Raw genomic sequence first — 15283 nt, 5'->3', positions numbered from 1 at the left:
TTCTCGGCCCTCTCCGATGATGTCAATACGCTGCTCCGCACGTCATCCAATAGGAATGGCGTACGAAGCGGCGTAATGACGTCGCTACACAGGCCCAGTAAGGCCTTGCGGAAGACAGCAGAGGAGCGGAGAAGACAGCGGAGGAGCGGAGAAGACAGCGGAGGAGCGGAGAAGACAGCGGAGGACCGGAGAAGACAGCGGAGGAGCGGAGAAGACAGCGGAGGAGCGGAGAAGACAGCGGAGGAACGGAGAAGACAGCGGAGGACCGGAGAAGACAGCGGAGGACCGGAGAAGACAGAAGAGGACCAGAGAAGACAGAAGAGGACCAGAGAAGACAGCGGAGGAGCGGAGAAGACAGCAGAGGAGCGGAGAAGACAGCGGAGGAGCGGAGAAGACAGCGGAGGAGCGGAGAAGACAGCGGAGGAGCGGAGAAGACAGCGGAGGAGCGGAGAAGACAGCGGAGGAGCGGAGAAGACAGCGGAGGAGCGGAGAAGACAGCGGAGGAGCGGAGAAGACAGCGGAGGAGCGGAGAAGACAGCGGAGGAGCGGAGAAGACAGCGGAGGAGCGGAGAAGACAGCGGAGGAGCGGAGAAGACAGCGGAGGACCGGAGAAGACAGCGGAGGACCGGAGAAGACAGCGGAGAGCCCAGCGGAGGCCCGGGAACACCATCTTGAGCGGCGGGGACAGGTGAGTACAGCTTCCTATACTTTACATTGCACGAATCCCTCAACATACGATGGATTCGACAAACGATGGCTCGTTTGGAACAAATTACCATTGTATGTTGAGGGACCACTGTACCTGGATAGTAATCCAAAGATCTAGAAACCGGAAGAAGCGTCATAGACGAGAGACGGTGCTGTTGTTCCAGTATACTCCGGCTGTATAGCCGCTAGCTGTTCTCCCTCCCTGTTCACCCAGGTGTGATTACCTTTGTAAGGCTGGGTTCACACCACGTTTTTTAAATACGGTAACCGTATACGGTTTTCCGCGAAAAACGTATACAACCGTATCTGAAACTGTATGCATAGAGAATGCATTGTAAACTGTATTCCAAATGTTGTGTACGGTTGCATCCGTTTTGCCTCGGATACGGTTTTGCCGATTTTTCAACCGTAGGCAAAAACGCTGTCGACCACGTTTTTGCCTCCGGTTGGAAAACCGTATGCGAACCGTATGCGGTTCTTTTAACATTGTTGTCTATGAGAACCGTACACAGAATTTCAGAATACGGTTGCACACGGTTTTTCTAATCCGTTTTTGGAGTTGACACATGCGCAGATTGGAATTTCAATAGAACAACAGTAACTTTATTAAATTGCTAGAAAACTAATTCCAACAAAATAGCAAAACAGATGCAAACGGATAGAACCGTACGGGGAAAAACCGTATACGTTTTAATTTGGAGTCATACGGTTGTATAAGGTTGCATACGGTTTTTGCCATACGTTTTTTTTTAGTGGAAAACCGTATACGGTAACCGTATTTGAAAAACGTGGTGTGAACCCAGCCTTATGGACATTGCTATTTGCATGAATAAAGTCAGGATTTTAAAAGGATTACCGTGGTGAGTGCAGACATTTCTTCTATATTTTTTGCAATACTGGATTAGGTCTACTCCTACGGATGTGGCGGATTTGATTGCTCGGATTAAATATGTAGCTAGATTGGAAAAGGGGATCTACATTAAATGAATGGTGGAGCGGAAGTTTTATGGCATTTGGGGTCCCTGGGTGAGGAAGTTTACTCCTTCTGAAATTGGGACATAATTGCTCGTTTCTCTGATTCTTGCATTGCGTGTAGGTGGGATTGTTGTTTGAACTGTTAGTCTGGCCGGTCTGAATGTTTACTGTTTGGTTTGAGTGATGGCTGTGACGGTGGGGTTTGCTGTGACCTTCCCCTCTCATTTGTCTCCCTACTGTCTTCCATTGGGAGGCCGTGACTTACACACCACAATTCCTTGCCTGTCTGCTTTGCCTGACTCTTTTATAGCTTGCTGAGTTAGGGTTGAAGGGTTGAGATGGACTGTTCGTTTGGAGGTGGGGGTTGTTAGGGTGGGTGGCAGGTTGGCAGAAGTAGGTAGTGTACGTGGTTCTAAGGAGTTTTGTGGCTTTGAGAAAAAGACTTAGCTGACTTTTTCTAACATCTGCCATGATTCTCCCCCTCAGCACGGTCTTCACTGCATCGCAGAATAGTCTGGGGTATTTATATATTTAATATCATGTGATCGGTGAATAATTCCTCTCATCACTAATAGCGGTCATACTAGGCATCTAGTAAATATTTCTTATATTCAGGTTCTGGGTCATATTCATCTTGGTGCCCAGATTGGATTCCCATATAGCCTCTTCCATATTCAAATATTAACATGTGACATCTTTCCATATTTTCATATTGACATGTTCCCATCATGATTATCGAGGTTAATGTCATCACGTTATTAGTCTATTAGATATTAATAGACAATGCTTGTGTCCATTATTAATTAATCTACATACTATCCAATATCTTCTCCTGTGGGGCCTCCCCTTGCTCCATAGAGTAACGGAGGTTGAAATTGTTGATATAGCTATATCGGACCATTCCCCAATATTGCTTAAATTCTGATCATGTACATATACATATTTCTGTGTCTAAGACCTATATATCCCATATAAATAGCCTTTATATGTTGCTCACTTGCTTTGACTTCTTGCCTTAGGGAGGGGGCGTGTCCATGTCTTTCCCTCACTGTGATGACTCATCTGCTCTCAGTCAGGGAGCAGCCTGGCAGTCTGCAAATCACTGTACAGTTGTGCATACATTTTCTATCTGTTCCTAGTAAAGCTGGATGCTAATCAACATAGCTCACTATGTGTGTCATTCAGCTTTCACAGACTCCTGAATGTCTGATCAGCTTCTTTGTCATTTAGGAGTCAGAGAAAGCTTTGGCTGTTGTAGTTTTGCAAGAGCTGGAGCTGCAGTGTTTATAAAGCACTGTGTTAGAGCAGTGTTGCCTTTAGTTGTTGCAAAACTACAACTCCCAGCATGCCCACACATCCTGTAGTTTTGTAAGAGCTGGAGGCACACAGCTGGAGAATACACAGCTTTAAAACAGAGTTTTACAAAGATTGTACCCCCAGCTGTTGTAAAACTACAACTCCCATCATGGGAACAGCTGAAGGCTGTAGTGGTGCAATGGTGATCTCCTATACTGGATACCAACACACTTTACGGCCGGTATCCAGTATGCTGCAAAATACAGACTAGTCTGTCTGCATAAAGACAGATGACCCCTAGTGGCGACTATTTTCATTTTTTAGTAAAATAGAATTTTTTTTAAATAAATGTATATTTAAAAAAGTCATCTTATCAATAGTACTACAAAATATATAAAAAAAATTCAAAATGACAGTGCCTCTTTAATGTGGCTCTAGGTACAGCCAAGGGAACGGATATTTTCTGGCGCTTCCCCTCTGAACTCGCTGCCGATACCACATTCCAAGCACATTTAAATAGCTGGTGGATGGAATATTTCGACATGAATGTTAAACATGCAAATGACCCCAGACTATTCTGCGATGCAGCGAAGGCGGTGCTGAGGGGGAGAATCGTGGCAGATGTTAGAAGTCAGCTAAGTCTTTTTCTCAAAGCAACACAACTCCTTAGAACCACGTACACTACCTACTTTGATTCTCCGTCAGACATTAAAAGGTATATTCCGGGTTTATACATCTTATCCCCTAAAGGATAGGGAATAAGATGTATGATCGCAGGGGTCCCGCTGCTGGGAACCCCCGCGATCTCGTTGCAGCCCCTGACATTCTGTGCCGGGCGCTGCCTCAGAGACTGGGACGTGACGTCACAGCCACTCCATTCATGTCTATGGGAGGGGGCGTGACGGCCGTCACGCCCCCTCCCATAGGCATGAATGGAGGGGGCGTAGTGTGACATCACTAGGGGGCATGGCTGTGAGGTCACATCCCCTCTCAGAGGCAGCCCCCCGGCGCCGGGGGCTGCACAGAGATCGTGGGGGTCCCCAGCAGCGGGACCCCTGCGATCATACATCCTTTGGATATGGGATAATGTGTATGATCGCAGGAATCCCATCGCTGGGGACCCCGCGATCTTGGTGCAGCCCCCGGCATTCTGTGTCGGACTCTGCTTCTGAGACGGGGATGTGACTTCCCACCATGCATCCTCAATTCATGTCTACGTGAGGGGGCATGATGAGCGACCACAGCTGTCACGCCCCCTTCCATAGAAAAGAATGGAGGAGGTGTGACATCACTAGGGGGCAAGGCAGGGAGGTCACATCCCCATCTCAGAGGCAGCGCCCAGCACAGAATGCCAGGGGCTGCACCGAGATCACGGGACCCCTACGATCATACATCCTATGGATAAGGGATAATATGTATGATTGCAGGGGTCCACCGCGATCTCTGTGCAGCCCCCCAGCATTCTGTGCCAAGCACTGCCTCCAAAAAGGAGATGAGACGTCACGGTCCCTCGTGACATCCCGCCATGCCCCCTCAATTCATATCTACCGGAGGGGGCATGATGAGCGACCACAGCCGTCACGCCCCCTCCCATTGACATGAATGGAGGATGGCCGTCTGACCCCAGCATTTTGAGCATAAATGTTCAGAATGACGGGGGGCTGGTCCAAGATCATGGGGGATCCAAGCAACCGGACCCCCCCGCGATCAGACAACTTATCCAAAGGATAGATGATAACATGTCCAGGGGCAGAGTACCTATATATCGTGCCTAGGTTTTTTTTATGAACTTCCCCACTGGCCTTTTGTAATCCCTTACTGATCAACTCCTTTTTCAGTATCTCTGCCTCATTATCATAATCTTCAACATTAGTTGTTTCCTCCCAGCGGCCAATGTATAGATTGATAACTGGGTGTGAAAGTGGTTCCCATCGCTGTCTCCTCATATTCACAATAAAATATGGTATAAAATGAAGGTGATGAACTCCCCTATAAAAGATGTTTGTTCTAATGGGACCTGTTCTAATCGGTTTAGGAAGAACTCCAGAGCTGCCCCCCCCCTTTTTCTGCTCTATTATTGTGTAGAGGAAGGTGACATCTAAAGTGCCAAGAAAATAATTCTAAATCCAATCGATATCTCCCAAAATCTGTGAAATGTGTGAAGTGTCCTGGAGGTCAGCAGGTCACCTCTCAGACAATCTATCCCCCAAATTATGGGGCTCCCTGGAGGGTTATAGATCGATCTATGTCATTTTGGAAGAGAGTATAATCATATATTTCCCTTCTATTTTAGGTAAAGGAGTACTCCGCCCCTAGACATCCTATCCCCTGTCCACAGAACAGGACATTTACTCCCATTAGGTTTGTTTAACCTCTCAAGGAAGCAGGGCATACCTGTACGCCCTGCGCCCGGTCCCGGCAATTAACGCAGGGCCACGGACAGGACAAAACCAGAAAATCATCTTCTGGCTTCTAGGACATTCTGATCCTATAGGTGTTAGATTAGTGGGGTCTCCTACTCTACACAGGGTCCTTCCTTAGGTTATAGAGGGAAGAACAAGTTGTATTCGGCCGAAGTGTGGAGAAGAATTAACCAGGTGACTCTATGGTTTGTTACCAGATCTCTGAGGGGATGAAGCCTCGGAGCGTCATTAACATCAGGACTACATGTACATTACACATATACAGCTCTACTGTGTACACATACAGCTCAGCTACATGTACATTACACATATACAGCTCTACTGTGTACACATACAGCTCAGCTACATGCACATTACACATATACAGCTCTACTGTGTACACATACAGCTCAGCTACATGCACATTACACATATACAGCTCTACTGTGTACACATACAGCTCAGCTACATGTACATTACACATATACAGCTCTACTGTGTACACATACAGCTCAGCTACATGTACATTACACATATACAGCTCTACTGTACACATACAGCTCAGCTCCACGTACATTACACATATACAGCTCTACTGTGTACACATACAGCTCAGCTACATGTACATTACACATATACAGCTCTACTGTGTACACATACAGCTCAGCTACATGTACATTACACATATACAGCTCTACTGTGTACACATACAGCTCAGCTACATGTACATTACACATATACAGCTCTACTGTGTACACATACAGCTCAGCTACATGTACATTACACATATACAGCTCTACTGTACACATACAGCTCAGCTCCACGTACATTACACATATACAGCTCTACTGTGTACACATACAGCTCAGCTACATGTACATTACACATATACAGCTCTACTGTGTACACATACAGCTCAGCTACATGTACATTACACATATACAGCTCTACTGTGTACACATACAGCTCAGCTACATGTACATTACACATATACAGCTCTACTGTGTACACATACAGCTCAGCTACATGTACATTACACATATACAGCACTACTGTGTACACATACAGCTCAGCTACATGTACATTACACATATACAGCTCTACTGTGTACACATACAGCTCAGCTACATGTACATTACACATATACAGCTCTACTGTGTACACATACAGCTCAGTTACATGTACATTACACATATACAGCTCTACTGTGTACACATACAGCTCAGCTACATGCACATTACACATATACAGCTCTACTGTGTACACATACAGCTCAGCTACATGCACATTACACATATACAGCTCTACTGTGTACACATACAGCTCAGCTGCATGTACATTACACATATACAGCTCTACTGTGTACACATACAGCTCAGCTACATGTACATTACACATATACAGCACTACTGTGTACACATACAGCTCAGCTACATGTACATTACACATATACAGCTCTACTGTGTACACATACAGCTCAGCTACATGTACATTACACATATACAGCTCTACTGTGTACACATACAGCTCAGCTACATGTACATTACACATATACAGCAATACTGTGTACACATACAGCTCAGCTACATGTACATTACACATATACAGCTCTACTGTGTACACATACAGCTCAGCTACATGTACATTACACATATACAGCTCTACTGTGTACACATACAGCTCAGCTACATGTACATTACACATATACAGCTCTACTGTGTACACATACAGCTCAGCTACATGTACATTACACATATACAGCACTACTGTGTACACATACAGCTCAGCTACATGTACATTACACATATACAGCTCTACTGTGTACACATACAGCTCAGCTACATGTACATTACACATATACAGCTCTACTGTGTACACATACAGCTCAGTTACATGTACATTACACATATACAGCTCTACTGTGTACACATACAGCTCAGCTACATGCACATTACACATATACAGCTCTACTGTGTACACATACAGCTCAGCTACATGCACATTACACATATACAGCTCTACTGTGTACACATACAGCTCAGCTGCATGTACATTACACATATACAGCTCTACTGTGTACACATACAGCTCAGCTACATGTACATTACACATATACAGCACTACTGTGTACACATACAGCTCAGCTACATGTACATTACACATATACAGCTCTACTGTGTACACATACAGCTCAGCTACATGTACATTACACATATACAGCTCTACTGTGTACACATACAGCTCAGCTACATGTACATTACACATATACAGCAATACTGTGTACACATACAGCTCAGCTACATGTACATTACACATATACAGCTCTACTGTGTACACATACAGCTCAGCTACATGTACATTACACATATACAGCACTACTGTGTACACATACAGCTCAGCTACATGCACATTACACATATACAGCTCTACTGTGTACACATACAGCTCAGCTACATGCACATTACACATATACAGCACTACTGTGTACACATACAGCTCAGCTACATGCACATTACACATATACAGCTCTACTGTGTACACATACAGCTCAGCTACATGTACATTACACATATACAGCTCTACTGTGTACACATACAGCTCAGCTACATGCACATTACACATATACAGCACTACTGTGTACACATACAGCTCAGCTACATGTACATTACACATATACAGCTCTACTGTGTACACATACAGCTCAGCTACATGTACATTACACATATACAGCTCTACTGTGTACACATACAGCTCAGCTATATGCACATTACACATATACAGCACTACTGTGTACACATACAGCTCAGCTACATGTACATTACACATATACAGCTCTACTGTGTACACATACAGCTCAGCTACATATACATTACACATATACAGCTCTACTGTGTACACATACAGCTCAGCTACATGCACATTACACATATACAGCTCTACTGTGTACACATACAGCTCAGCTACATGTACATTACACATACAGCTCTACTGTGTACACATACAGCTCAGCTACATGTACATTACACATACACCTACTGTGTACACATACAGCTCAGCTACATGTACATTACACATATACAGCTCTACTGTGTACACATACAGCTCAGCTACATGTACATTACACATATACAGCTCTACTGTGTACACATACAGCTCAGCTACATGTACATTACACATATACAGCTCTACTGTGTACACATACAGCTCAGCTACATGTACATTACACATATACAGCTCTACTGTGTACACATACAGCTCAGCTACATGTACATAATACATATACAGCTCTACTGTGTACACATACAGCTCAGCTACATGTACATTACACATACAGCTCTACTGTGTACACATACAGCTCAGCTACATGTACATTACACATATACAACACTACTGTGTACACATACAGCTCAGCTACATGTGCATTACACATATACAGCTCTACTGTGTACACATACAGCTCAGCTACATGTACATTACACATATACAGCACTACTGTGTACACATACAGCTCAGCTACATGCACATTACACATATACAGCTCTACTGTGTACACATACAGCTCAGCTACATGTACATTACACATATACAGCTCTACTGTGTACACAAACAGCTCAGCTACATGTACATTACACATATACAGCTCTACTGTGTACACATACAGCTCAGCTACATGTACATTACACATATACAGCACTACTGTGTACACATACAGCTCAGCTACATGCACATTACACATATACAGCTCTACTGTACACATACAGCTCAGCTCCATGTACATTACACATATACAGCACTACTGTGTACACATACAGCTCAGCTACATGCACATTACACATATACAGCTCTACTGTGTACACATACAGCTCAGCTACATGTACATTACACATATACAGCTCTACTGTGTACACAAACAGCTCAGCTACATGTACATTACACATATACAGCTCTACTGTGTACACAAACAGCTCAGCTACATGTACATTACACATATACAGCTCTACTGTGTACACATACAGCTCAGCTACATGTACATTACACATATACAGCACTACTGTGTACACATACAGCTCAGCTACATGTGCATTACACATATACAGCTCTACTGTGTACACATACAGCTCAGCTACATGTACATTACACATATACAGCTCTACTGTGTACACATACAGCTCAGCTACATTACACATATACAGCTCTACTGTGTACACATACAGCTCAGCTACATGTACATTACACATATACAGCTCTACTGTGTACACATACAGCTCAGCTACATGTACATTACACATATACAGCTCTACTGTGTACACATACAGCTCAGCTACATGCACATTACACATATACAGCTCTACTGTGTACACATACAGCTCAGCTACATGTACATTACACATATACAGCTCTACTGTGTACACATACAGCTCAGCTACATGTACATTACACATATACAGCTCTACTGTGTACACATACAGCTCAGCTACATGTACATTACACATATACAGCTCTACTGTGTACACATACAGCTCAGCTACATGCACATTACACATATACAGCTCTACTGTGTACACATACAGTTCAGCTACATGCACATTGCACATATACAGCTCTACTGTGTACACATACAGCTCAGCTACATGTACATTACACATATACAGCTCTACTGTGTACACATACAGCTCAGCTACATGCACATTACACATATACAGCTCTACTGTGTACACATACAGCTCAGCTACATGTACATTACACATATACAGCTCTACTGTGTACACATACAGCTCAGCTACATGCACATTACACACAGCTCTGCTGCAGACATATATAACACACACATACACAGCTCTGCACCACGCACATCACACACACACAGCTCTGCTGCATACACATAACTTCAGCTCATCCAGCAGCGATCACAACCAGCACAGCAGAGTCCTGCATACACTGAGCAGATGAGCCTAGAGCAGCAGCCCCTGATCATGTGACTCCTCCTCCTCCATGTGACTGATCACATGACGGTGACATCATCGCAGGTCCTGTACACGGCTCCTCTACAGATACAGGTAGGTGTGTGCGGTCGGTGTTAGATCAGGATTATTGGGGATGTTTATTATTAACCCCTTAATGACACGGTGTATATTTACGTCTCGGCGCCCTCTATGGGACTTTGAATCGAGCTCAGGAGCTATAAGCAGCCGACACTCACCGCTAGTGGTAAACATCGGCCCTATATCCCTTATGATTCTGCGATCAAATCTATTGCGGGATCTAAAATTAGAAAAATGCAGTTGCCGGTGGTTTGGAGGGGGAGGTGGAGTAATCTTGGGGTCCAGATCAGCCGGGGGCCCCTTCTCATGATGTCCGGGGACCCCTTCTCATGATGTCCGGGGGCCCCTTCTCATGATGTCCGGGAGGCCCCTTTTCATGATGTCCGGGGGCCCCTTCTCATGATGTCCGGGGGGCCCTTCTCATGATGTCCGGGGGCCCCTTCTCATGATGTCCGGGGGGCCCCTTCTCATGATGTCCGGTGGGCCCCTTCTCATGATGTCCGGGGGCCCCTTCTCATGATGTCCGGGGGGCCCCTTCTCATGATGTCCGGGGGGCCCCTTCTCATGATGTCCGGGGGGCCCCTTCTCATGATGTCCGGGGGACCCCTTCTCATGATGTCCGGTGGGCCCCTTCTCATGATGTCCGGGGGGCCCCTTCTCATGATGTCCGGGGGCCCCTTCTCATGATGTCCGGGGGCCCCTTCTCATGATGTCCGGGGGCCCTTCTCATGATGTCCGGGGGGCCCTTCTCATGATGTCCGGGGGGCCCCTTCTCATGATGTCCGGGGGGTCCTCTTCTCATGATGTCCGGGGGGCTCTTCTCATGATGTCCGGGGGGCCCTTCTCATGATGTCCGGGGGGCCCTTCTCATGATGTCCGGGGGCCCCTTCTCATGATGTCCGGGGTCCCCTTCTCATGATGTCCGGGGAGCCCCTTCTCATGATGTCCGGGGGCCCCTTCTCATGATGTCCGGGGGCCCCTTCTCATGATGTCCGGGGGCCCCTTCTCATGATGTCCGGGGGCCCCTTCTCATGATGTCCGGGGGCCCCTTCTCATGATGTCCGGGGGCCCCTTCTCATGATGTCCGGGGGGCCCTTCTCATGATGTCCGGGGAGCCCCTTCTCATGATGTCCAGGGGGGGGGTCCCCTTCTCATGATGTCCGGGGGGGCCCTTCTCATGATGTCCGGGGGGCCCTTCTCATGATGTCCGGGGGGGCCCTTCTCATGATGTCCGGGGGGGCCCTTCTCATGATGTCCGGGGGGCCCTTCTCATGATGTCCGGGGGGGCCCTTCTCATGATGTCCGGAGGCCCCTTCTCTTGATGTCCGGGGGGCCCCTTCTCATGATGTCCGGGGGGGCCCTTCTCATGATGTCCGGGGGTCCCCTTCTCATGATGTCCGGGGGGGCCCCTTCTCATGATGTCCGGGGGGGCCCCTTCTCATGATGTCCGGGGGCCCCTTCTCATGATGTCCGGTGGGCCCCTTCTCAGGATGTCCGGGGGGCCCCTTCTCATGATGTCCGGGGGCCCCTTCTCATGATGTCCGGGGAGCCCCTTCTCATGATGTCCGGGGGGGCCCCCTCTCATGTTGTCCGGTGGGGCCCTTCTCATGATGTCCGGGGGCCCCTTCTCATGCTCTTAGTATACAGACACCTCCACAGTCCGATGTCACCATCACATCCTATCAGTCCAGATGAGACACTGCAGAGAGTGTGGTAGTGTAAGGGTTAAATCCCCCAGACCTCTGGGTGCCTGTTACTGGTCCCAGCAGGACACTACATTAACCCTTTGGTAAACAAGTTCTACCCGAGCGTCATGTGATCTCATAAATAGGGAACAATCTGCGCCCTGAAGATGGCCGAGTCTTCTCTTCTGGCTCCAGACCTGGTGCTGTCCTGGTGAATCCTGACCGGTCTATGTTCCCGCCAACTGTTTGCTGCCCTCCGGTGGACGCTCCTATAGACTCAGTCTGTCCCTGTTTGTCCCCTCTGGTGTTTTCTGGATTAATACAATCCAGTCCGGCTCCGCTATGACACTAGAACTCTTATGCGCCAACACTGGACATAAATGCTGTATGTAGGTAAGAAGCGTCTCCTGGGGCTGTGACTGTAGATTCAAACTATGTGGACTTAAGAAAAAATGAAAGTCGGCATCACCACGTCTTCAGAGTATCTTCTATATCTTCTATTATTTAATACTCACATGTATACACAGAACTGGATGACGTATGGAAGGGGGGAGGGGGGATTAATGTCTGCGCCCCTGTAGGTGTCAGTCGGGCGTTTCTCTTTTCTAGTATTTATGTGCATTATACCATTGGGTCTGGTTGCGGTACCTGTAGAGTGTACCTTCATGTTATCGCCCTCTTTTATATTTTTGTAATGGTCCCTGATGGTCCTCACCGGGTTATGCCTTTTATGTTCTTTCGGTTAGAGGATTCCCTCTTAGGGATTTATTTTTAAATAAAAGTGTTGTGCACCAAGTCGTCGGTCCCTGAGGTGTCCTGAGTGTTGTGATGGTCGGTCCTTGAGGTGTCCTGAGTGTTGTGATGGTCGGTCCCTGAGGTGTCCTGAGTGTTGTGATGGTCGGTCCTTCAGGTGTCCTGAGTGTTGTGATGGTCGGTCCCTGAGGTGTCCTGAGTGTTGTGATGGTCGGTCCCTGAGGTGTCCTGAGTGTTGTGATGTTCGGTATCTGAGGTGTCCTGAGTGTTGTGATGGTCGGTCCCTGAGGTGTCCTGAGTGTTGTGATGGTCGGTCCCTGAGGTGTCCTGAGTGTTGTGATGTCTTCTGACCCATAGTCCTGGTCTCTGACTGTTTTCTGTTATGTGGCTCCTCCTCCATGATTTTCTGTGTTTCTCTTCTTTTCTCCTCTGGTTTCTGTTTCCTTTCTGGTCTTTCCAGGTCACATTTTTGCCCGTGTTCTTCTTCTTATGTTTTTGTGTTTTTTATTTTTGTTCAATTTCTTTTCTTTCTTACGATCCAGTATTAGGTCTCTCTCTCTCTCTCTCTCTCTCTCTCTCTCTCTCTCTCTCTCTCTCTCTCTCTTTCTCTCTTTCTCTCTTTTTCTTTCTTTTATCGTCCCATGACACGTTCTCCCGCCTGGATTACTATTTTGTGGAGATTTGTCGCTCCTGCGTTCATCAGTGATCAATGCTCTCCCCTCCATGTAGTGTGAGGTCAGGAGGTATAAGCAGCCGGCACTCACCAATGCTCTCCCCTCCATGTAGTGTGAGGTCAGGAGGTATAAGCAGCCGGCACTCACCAATGCTCTCCCCTCCATGTAGTGTGAGGTCAGGAGGTATAAGCAGCCTGCACTCACCAATGCTCTCCCCTCCATGTAGTGTGAGGTCAGGAGGTATAAGCAGCCGGCACTCACCAATGCTCTCCCCTCCATGTAGTGTGAGGTCAGGAGGTATAAGCAGCCGGCACTCACCAATGCTCTCCCCTCCATGTAGTGTGAGGTCAGGAGGTATAAGCAGCCGGCACTCACCAATGCTCTCCCCTCCATGTAGTGTGAGGTCAGGAGGTATAAGCAGCCTGCACTCACCAATGCTCTCCCCTCCAATTAGTGTGAGGTCAGGAGGTATAAGCAGCCGGCACTCACCAATGCTCTCCCCTCCATGTAGTGTGAGGTCAGGAGGTATAAGCAGCCGGCACTCACCAATGCTCTCCCCTCCATGTAGTGTGAGGTCAGGAGGTATAAGCAGCCTGCACTCACCAATGCTCTCCCCTCCATGTAGTGTGAGGTCAGGAGGTATAAGCAGCCGGCACTCACCAATGCTCTCCCCTCCATGTAGTGTGAGGTCAGGAGGTATAAGCAGCCGGCACTCACCAATGCTCTCCCCTCCATGTAGTGTGAGGTCAGGAGGTATAAGCAGCCGGCACTCACCAATGCTCTCCCCTCCATGTAGTGTGAGGTCAGGAGGTATAAGCAGCCGGCACTCACCAATGCTCTCCCCTTCTCAGGCCTTGGTTGTCCTCACTGTTTCCTCCCTTCACCATCTTCTCCTGTTGATCCCCGATCTCCTAAATGACCAAGTAGTCACTGAAGACCTCCGCTCCTCGCTGTCTCATTACTATGTGACCTCAGAGGAGACTTCACCCTGTGACCTGTAGGGGGCGCAGAAGGGTGTTACTAGGGGTAGATGGATTAAACATGGTTCATGTCACATAACTCCTCCCCCTCAGATGACATCATGGTCGTTCTCCTTAGGAAACATGAAGAAGTTCCGTCCCTTCTACTCTGTAAAGCTAAGGCGGCTGTAAGTGTGGCAGACATTGTTATAAATACAATAAGGAACCTGTGCGGCCCCTGGTGAGGACACAACATCCCCCACAGGCTGGGTTCTATATTCCGTCCATCCACACTAGGTCACCTCTCCACTGATATGGCCGAAGCCTTTCTAGATTTTTATACACATTTGGATCTATTGACTCCTCCAATCCAATTGCTGCTGGTCCTGGATTTCGGGAAAGGGTCACGGCCTATATTTTGGAGTCCAGTCTTCTCCAACTCAGAGAGGGAGATGCACTGGCCCTGGAGTCCAGGATGTACTCGGCCTTATGGAATAATATGGGCGTCACTAATAGGTTGTACGCCGGCATGGTGCACTACACGCTGTCATGTGACTGGCACGCTGTGTACTCTTATCTGTGTGCACCCAGAATATTAGTCATGTGACTGGCACGCTGTGTACGCCTTATCTGTGTGCACCTAGAATATTAGTCATGTGACTGGCACGCTGTGTACCCTTATCTGTGTGCACCTAGAATATTAGTCATGTGACTGGCACGCTGTGTACCCTTATCTGTGTGCACCTAGAATATTAGTCATGTGACTGGCACGCTGTGTACTCCTTATCT

The 15283-nt window shown here is 47.3% G+C and overlaps 1 protein-coding gene across 5 annotated transcripts in view; it reads left to right on the top strand.

Annotated features, from left to right (window-relative positions):
- Positions 1 to 15283, top strand: part of LOC130297455 (zinc finger protein 585A-like) — an 87574-nt gene that overhangs the window by 23156 nt on the left and 49135 nt on the right. For 2 of the 5 annotated variants that reach the window (XM_056549980.1, XM_056549964.1), the window contains exon 1: positions 12149 to 12501. The exons of 1 other annotated variant lie outside the window; for it this stretch is intronic. The gene's annotated coding sequence lies outside the window, so the exon portion shown is untranslated. 2 more of the 5 variants (XM_056549971.1, XM_056549977.1) reach the window with 2 other exon arrangements.

The sequence above is a fragment of the Hyla sarda genome, chromosome 1 (assembly GCF_029499605.1).
Source record: "Hyla sarda isolate aHylSar1 chromosome 1, aHylSar1.hap1, whole genome shotgun sequence".
NCBI lineage: Eukaryota > Metazoa > Chordata > Amphibia > Anura > Hylidae > Hyla > Hyla sarda.
This window is presented reverse-complemented; position numbering and strand designations above follow the sequence as displayed.